A 7,041-nucleotide genomic window follows, 5' to 3' on the forward strand; every position below is an offset into this window, starting at 1 on the left:
ATTGGAGGAAATGACTTTGGCAAAACAGACAGCAATAAGCATCCTAAGTGAACAAACCTTAGCTCCTGAATTGCTTATTCACTTGTTTCAGTTTTTCCTGGGGAACTCCCTTTTTGAATGAGACTTGGGATCATCCTGAGAGCTTCTGAGTTATCTGACCCAGGAGAGAGGATCAAATAATTGGTCCCTCCCCAGTTTACAAATAGCATATCAATGAGCCAAATCTTTACAAGCCCACAGGGAAAACTTTAATTATGCCAGTGACTTTTTAAAAAGCGCAAAATTAGGAGGAAGGATGAAAGCAACACTCACAGTCGCTGATTTCTGCCATTACTCGTGTACATCATTTCACCTGGAAACTAGCCCCATTTCTTTTTGAATTACCAAACCAGTGGCAGAAGCCCCCTTGTGGCTCAGATGGTAAAGAGTCTGCCTGCAATGCAGGAGACCCAGGTTCGATCCCTGAGTTGGGAAGATCCCCTGGAGAAGGAAATGGCAACCCACTCCAGTAATCTTGCCTGGAAAACCCCATGGATGGAGGATGTATAGTCCATGGGGTTGCAAAGAGTTGGACGTGACTGATCAACTTCACTTTCACTTTCAAACCAGTGGCAGCTTGATGTCATGCGAAGATGGCTTATAGGGTGCTCACTAACGCAGATGATGTTTCTGCTTCTTGTCACCCTTGCACCATAAGACACAACTACTCGTAGGAGTTTTTTCAACAAAGAGTCCCCTTTATCTGGCAAAATTGTTCTTGTCACTGGAGAAGGAAACTTAACAAAGTTTATGCAATAAAACAAGGCCTATCCAGGGGTCCCCAAACTCTGGCATCTAATGCTTGATGATCTGAGGTGGAGCTGACATAAAAATAATAGAAATAAAGTATACAATAAATGTAATGAGCTTGAATCATCCCCAACCATCCTCCCACCCAACCTCTGGCCCGTGGAAAAATTGTCTCCCATGAAACTGATTCCTGGTGCCCAAGAAGCTGGGCAATATCCTTTCTTCTTCCTTATTAACAAAACTCCAAATTTCTTTGGGAGGACAACATGTTCAGCTAAAAACCTCCATTTCCCAGGCTGTCACACGTGGGGATGTACCACTCAAATCCCCTTGTTTCCAGAAAGGATTTGCTACCCATGTCAAAGTTGCGAGTTACCTCCTTTCAAGCTGAGATCCTGCTCTCCTCAGGGCTCTCCTCAGCCCCCAGCCAACGTCTACACGATGAGAATACAGAGCCTAGCCATTTCCACCCAACACCGGATTCCCCTAGTGGGCAACTCTTGCTGTCCCTGAGCTGGCAGACACTGTCAGATTTTCATCAGGGCATGCTGACTCCCCCTGCCTAACTGGGCTTCCTGCTGCTTTCACAGGTGTTATTCCCCATTAAACCATTCTCACTCCTCACTGTCTCAGCACCTACTCCCTGAAGAACAAAACTGGCCACACCCAGCTTCCTTTGTGGTTTTGGGCAGCCACGGGACACAGTTCTGATCAGTGAGATCTAAGTGGAAGTTGATAGGTGGGAGTCTAGAAAACCACTGTAATCAGAAGCAGTTTCAACTGGCACACACCTTTTGCTCTTTGCTGTTGTCTTCTTTTTAGCCTGGGACACAGATGTGTTTTAAACTGTGGAGCAGCCATCTTGTGACGCGGTAACAAGCACTAGGTCTAAAACCCCATACTAAAAATGGCAGAGGAGAAACCCGAAAAGAGCCGGGGTCCTAGAAGGCAGTGTGAAGGGATCATACCAGTCTTGCGTACCTCTAGGTTTCTTATTTTGTGTAACAAATAACTTCCTTGCTTGTTTAAGACTTGGTATACAGGCTTTACAGTGGACTGCAAATCTATGACTTGCACATCTATGTTGCCCTGGGAAATGAAGGGTTTTAGCTAGACATGTTGCCCTCCCAAAGAAATTTGGAGTTCTACTAATAACAAAAAGGCCATCATGCAGGCCATTGTTGTATCAGCTATACTTTGTTAAGTTTCCTTCACAAGTGACAAGAACTGTTTTGCCAGATTCCAAGGACATAGGAAAATGCTCTTGATATTAAGCATGTTAAGCAATACCAGTAGGTTACAGAGCATGCGCAGAGCATGGTCCTCATCATCTGGTATGAGTATACATACATGCACACATGTAGATATCTGTTATATACAATCTGTTATATACACATTTTAGCATGTACACATGCAGATATCTATTATCGGCACATTTTACACACATAGACATTTCATCTATATAAAGCTAAAATATGTGCTTAAGAAGAGGAGCGGCATAGTGATATCCAGCCAAATGAGCTGAGTCAGCCTCGTTCAGTGAGGGGACTGGGAATGACATCACTTTACCTTCCCCTTCTCCTTTAATTGCTTAACTCATGAGGAACTAAACCATCAGCATGTGAAATATTTTGTGTGCAGACAGAAAGCAAATGTTTATCAGTTGTATAATACCCATATTGATTTACCCAGGAAAATGTAAAGCCAAACACTGCATGTAATTTAAGCCAAGCATCTCTTTTCCTAGTAGAGTATGAGAATTCCAAATGTCTACCTTTTCATCATTTGGGAATTCTTAGTGACAAGAAAAGACACCCAATCTTTAAATTTTTGAATGAGGAAAATCAGGCAGCCACCCATGCATGGGGGAGTGGAAAGGATTTTGAATTAGAAATTGGAAGATCTGAATTGCAGGCCCAAGTACTGAATCACTTCATCTGCAAAGATGGTAATATGGCCTACCTTAACCTTTTTCACAGGGTGCTGTGAAAATCAAATGAGATGATTGTTGTTGTTCAGGTACTCATTCATGTCTGACTCTTTGCAACCCCATAGACTGCAGCATGCCAGGCTTCCCTGTCCTTCACCATCTCCTAGAGTTTGCTCAAACTCATGTCCATTGGGTTGGTGATGCCATCCAACTATCTCACCCTCTGTTGTCCTAAATCAATAATAATAACTAAGGCTCTCTGTATGCCAGGCACTGTTTACATACTTTTATATATTTTAACTCATTCAATCCTTGCACCAGCCCAATGATACTATGTGATGTGACTATGGGACCCAGAATGCCCAGGGGGCCATTCACCCAATTTATGGGTGGACACAAGTGTGTATTTATTATGAAACAAATAGGCTTCAGCATAAGGATGAATTTTATAATATGACATTCCTGATCTTTAATGCAAAATGACAAACCTAGACAGTGTATTGGGGCTTCTCAGGTGGCGCTAAAGGTAAAGAATCCACCTTCCAATGCAGGAGACATAAGAGACCTGGGTTCAGTCCCTGCATTGGGAAGATTCCCCGGAGGAGGAAATGGCAACCCATTTCAGTATTCTTGCCTGAAGAATCCCATGAACAGAGGAGCCTGGTGGGCTACAGTCCATCTGGTTGCAAAGAGTCAGACACGACTGAAGCGACATAGCACACATGCAGACAGTGTATTAAAAATCAGTGACGTGACTTTGCTGACAAAGGTCCATATGGTGAAAGCTATGGTTTTTCCAGTAGTCATGTACAGATGAAAGAAGTGAACCATAAAAAAGGTTAAGTGCTGAAGAATTAACGCTTTTAAATTGTGATGCTGGAGAAGGCTCTATAGAGTCCCTTGGATAGCAAGAAGATCAAACCAGTCAATCCTAGAGGGAATCAACCCTGACTATTCATTGGAATGACTGATGCTGAAGCTTCGATACATTGGTCACCTGATGCAAAAAGCCAACTCATTGGAAAAGACCCTGATGTTGGGAAAGATTGAAGGCAGAAGGAGAAGAGGGCAGCAGAGGATGAGATGGTTCGATACCATCACTGACTCAATGGGCATGAATTTCCACAAACTCTGGGAGATAGTGGAGGACAGAGGAGCCTGATGTGCTGTAGTTCATGGGGTCACAAAGAGCTGGACACGACTGAACAACAACACATGCTTCACTGGTATTTCACATTTCAGAAAATGTTTAATTATGATTGAATTGAACATTGAGACACTTGTAGATTTTCGTGCTTCTAATTATTTCTAAGAAAAGGAGACACAGGTAAGGAAAACTGCTGAGGATGGAGGGATTTCTTTCACCTTTTCCTCACTTCTTTGCCTTCTCTCAGAAAAGAGGGAAACTCACACGCTTCTTTCCTCTCTCACTTCACTCCTTTTTTTGTCTCTCCTCATAGGAGAGACTGAGATGCTTGGTCAGAGTTGGGAACACTTGTTGGACCAGTTCAACTGGTGGCTAGACCTGTTTTCAAGGCTAAAGTGGTGTGCCTGGGGTTTTCAAGGTCAGAGCTCATGACTGTCCTGTCATTTCATTCACTTCTGAGCCCAGATCTGGCCTTACTTCCTGTCAGAGTGACAAGCACATGTGGGCAGGGAGCCTACCTTTTAAAAAGGAACTTGCGATCTTTGCTGTTTGCCCATTTGGCTAAGCAACACAAGGGCTGTTCTGAAGGCCCCATCTGTGTTCATCCCAGCCACGTGCCTCAATATGCAGGTACCAAGTCTACTTACTAACCTGTGTGCAAAGGAGGAAACTCCAGCACAGCCTCAGCCAGACTCAATATTCAGTCTCTAACTCTGCAGTGTATCACACCCTTGCCTTTGGGGGAAGGGACTATTGAGAGTCCTTTGGCCAGCAAAGAGATCATAACAGTCAATTGTAAAGGAAATCACTCCTGAATATTCATTGGAAGGACTGATGCTGAAGCTTTAGCTTCAACCCTTTGGCCACCTGATGTGAAAAACTGACTCATTGGAAAAGACCTTGATGCTGGGAGAGATTGAAGGCAGGAGGAGAAGGGGATGACAGAGGATGGGATGGTTGGATAGCATCACCAGCTTGATGGACATGACTTTGAGCAAGCTTCAGGAGTTGGTGGTGGACAGGGAAGACTGTTGTGCTGCAGTCCATAGGGTCACAAAGAATTGGACATGACTGAATGGCTGAACATGACTGAACGGCTGAACATCCGGTCCCATCACTCCATGGGAAACAGATGGGGAAACAGTAGAAACAGTGTCAGACTTTATTTTTTGGGGCTCCAAAATCACTGCACATGGTGATTGCAGCCATGAAGCTAAAAGACGCTTACTCTTTGGAAGAAAAGTTATGACCAATCTAGATAGCATATTCAAAAGCAGAGACATTACTTTGCCGACTAAGGTCCATCTAGTCAAGGCTATGGTTTTTCCTGTGGTCATGTGTGGATGTGAGAGTTGGACTATGAAGAAGGCTGAGCGCTGAAGAATTGATGCTTTTGAACTGTGGTGTTGGAGAAGACTCTTGAGAGTCCCTTGGACTGCAAGGAGATCCAACCAGTCCATTCTGAAGGAGATCAGCCCTGGGATTTCTTTGGAAGGAATGATGCTCAAGCTGAAGCTCCAGTACTTTGGCCACCTCATGCGAAGAGTTGACTCATTGGAAAAGACTCTGATGCTGGGAGGAACTGGGGGCAGGAGGAGAAGGGGACGACAGAGGATGAGATGGCTGGATGGCATCGCTGACTCGATGGACATGAGTCTGAGTGAACTCCGGGAGTTGGTGATGGACAGAGAGGCCTGGCGTGCTGCGATTCATGGGGTCGCAAAGAGTCGGACACAACTGAGCGACTGAACTGAACTGAACTGAACAGCTAAACAGAACTGAACTGATGTAAGCTAAGATGTAAAAGACATTGAGAATACTGGCTGGCATATCATAAACCCTAGTTATTTTATGATATACCAGGCAGTGTTCACTGACTTGTGCAGCTGAGACCAACTCATCTGTTCTCTCCCCAGAGGCCAGGCCTGGTCTCAGGCAAGGACAACAGAAGTCAGCATGTCTGTCATGGTAGTTCTGAATAAAAATTGATCTCGCTTTATGATCATATCCCTCAAGGAGGAAGTCTTTGCCTTCAGCCCCATTTTCCACAAGAATTAAATTTCCTTGCTCTGAATTCCAGCTCTTTTGACCAGGTCTTTTGTGCTTGTCTCTAGACCTCTCTGATGCCAGTCATTTATCCATATGGGTCTTTGCTAATTATCTCTGCTGTTCCCTCCTTCCACACTGCTTGGATAGAGATGATTTCTTAGACAATGGTTCTGACCTTTTACTAATAGAACATGACCATAAAATGTTTGGGCTAGTATTGAGTTCAATTGCATAAAATAGAAAACTAAAATAAAGAGTGTACATCAGTAAGAAATTTGTTTTTTCTCATGTAAAATAAATCCAGGCTCTAGAGTTGCTCTGTGACATCATGTGTTTACCAGTCTCCTTTCTCATTCTGTAATACTGTCCATGGGCTTCTCCTGGTGGCTCAGTGGTAAAGAATCCTTCTGCAGTGCAGGAGATAACAGGTTCAATCCATACGTCGGGAAGATCCCCTGGAGAAGGAAATAACAACCCACTCCAGTATTCTTGCCTGGAGAATTCCAGGGACAAAGGAGCTTGCCAGGCTACAATCCATGGGGTGTCAAAAGAGTTGGACACGATTTAGCAACTAAACACACGCATACACGCACAATCCTGTCCATAGTGGTCAGTTTCACCCTCATGCGGCTTACTGACTACCCGACAGTAGCTGCACACGAGAGTTCCAGGCAGGGAGAAGGAGGAAGAGAAAAGGAGAAGTGTGTGCCTGCTAGGTAAGTCAGTTCCCATTTAAGAATTTCTGTAGATGCTTCACCCAAGGGCTTCTGACATCTCACTGACCACCCCGATCTGCAAGGGAGGTTGGTAAATATGCTTCTCAAGATTGCCAGATAAAATAGTTCCCGAGACATTCTTATATTAAGAAATTATTCATTACTTAACTGAAATACAAAATTAACTGGCAGTCTTATGTTTTTAATTTGTTAGGCTTGCAAACATAATATTTTTATTTGACAGGACACACTGTCATACCCAACAAGATCGAATTGGAAATAGAGCAGTCAACTAGCAGTCCCTGCCTTGTTGAGCCTTCTGTTTACTTCTGTAGCTTCATCCTTCCTATTTTAATCCAGATTTCCACTCCCTGCAGGCAATGCTAAGTCACTTCAGTCTTGTCCGACTC

This window comes from Ovis canadensis, chromosome 3 (genome assembly GCF_042477335.2).
Source record: "Ovis canadensis isolate MfBH-ARS-UI-01 breed Bighorn chromosome 3, ARS-UI_OviCan_v2, whole genome shotgun sequence".
NCBI lineage: Eukaryota > Metazoa > Chordata > Mammalia > Artiodactyla > Bovidae > Ovis > Ovis canadensis.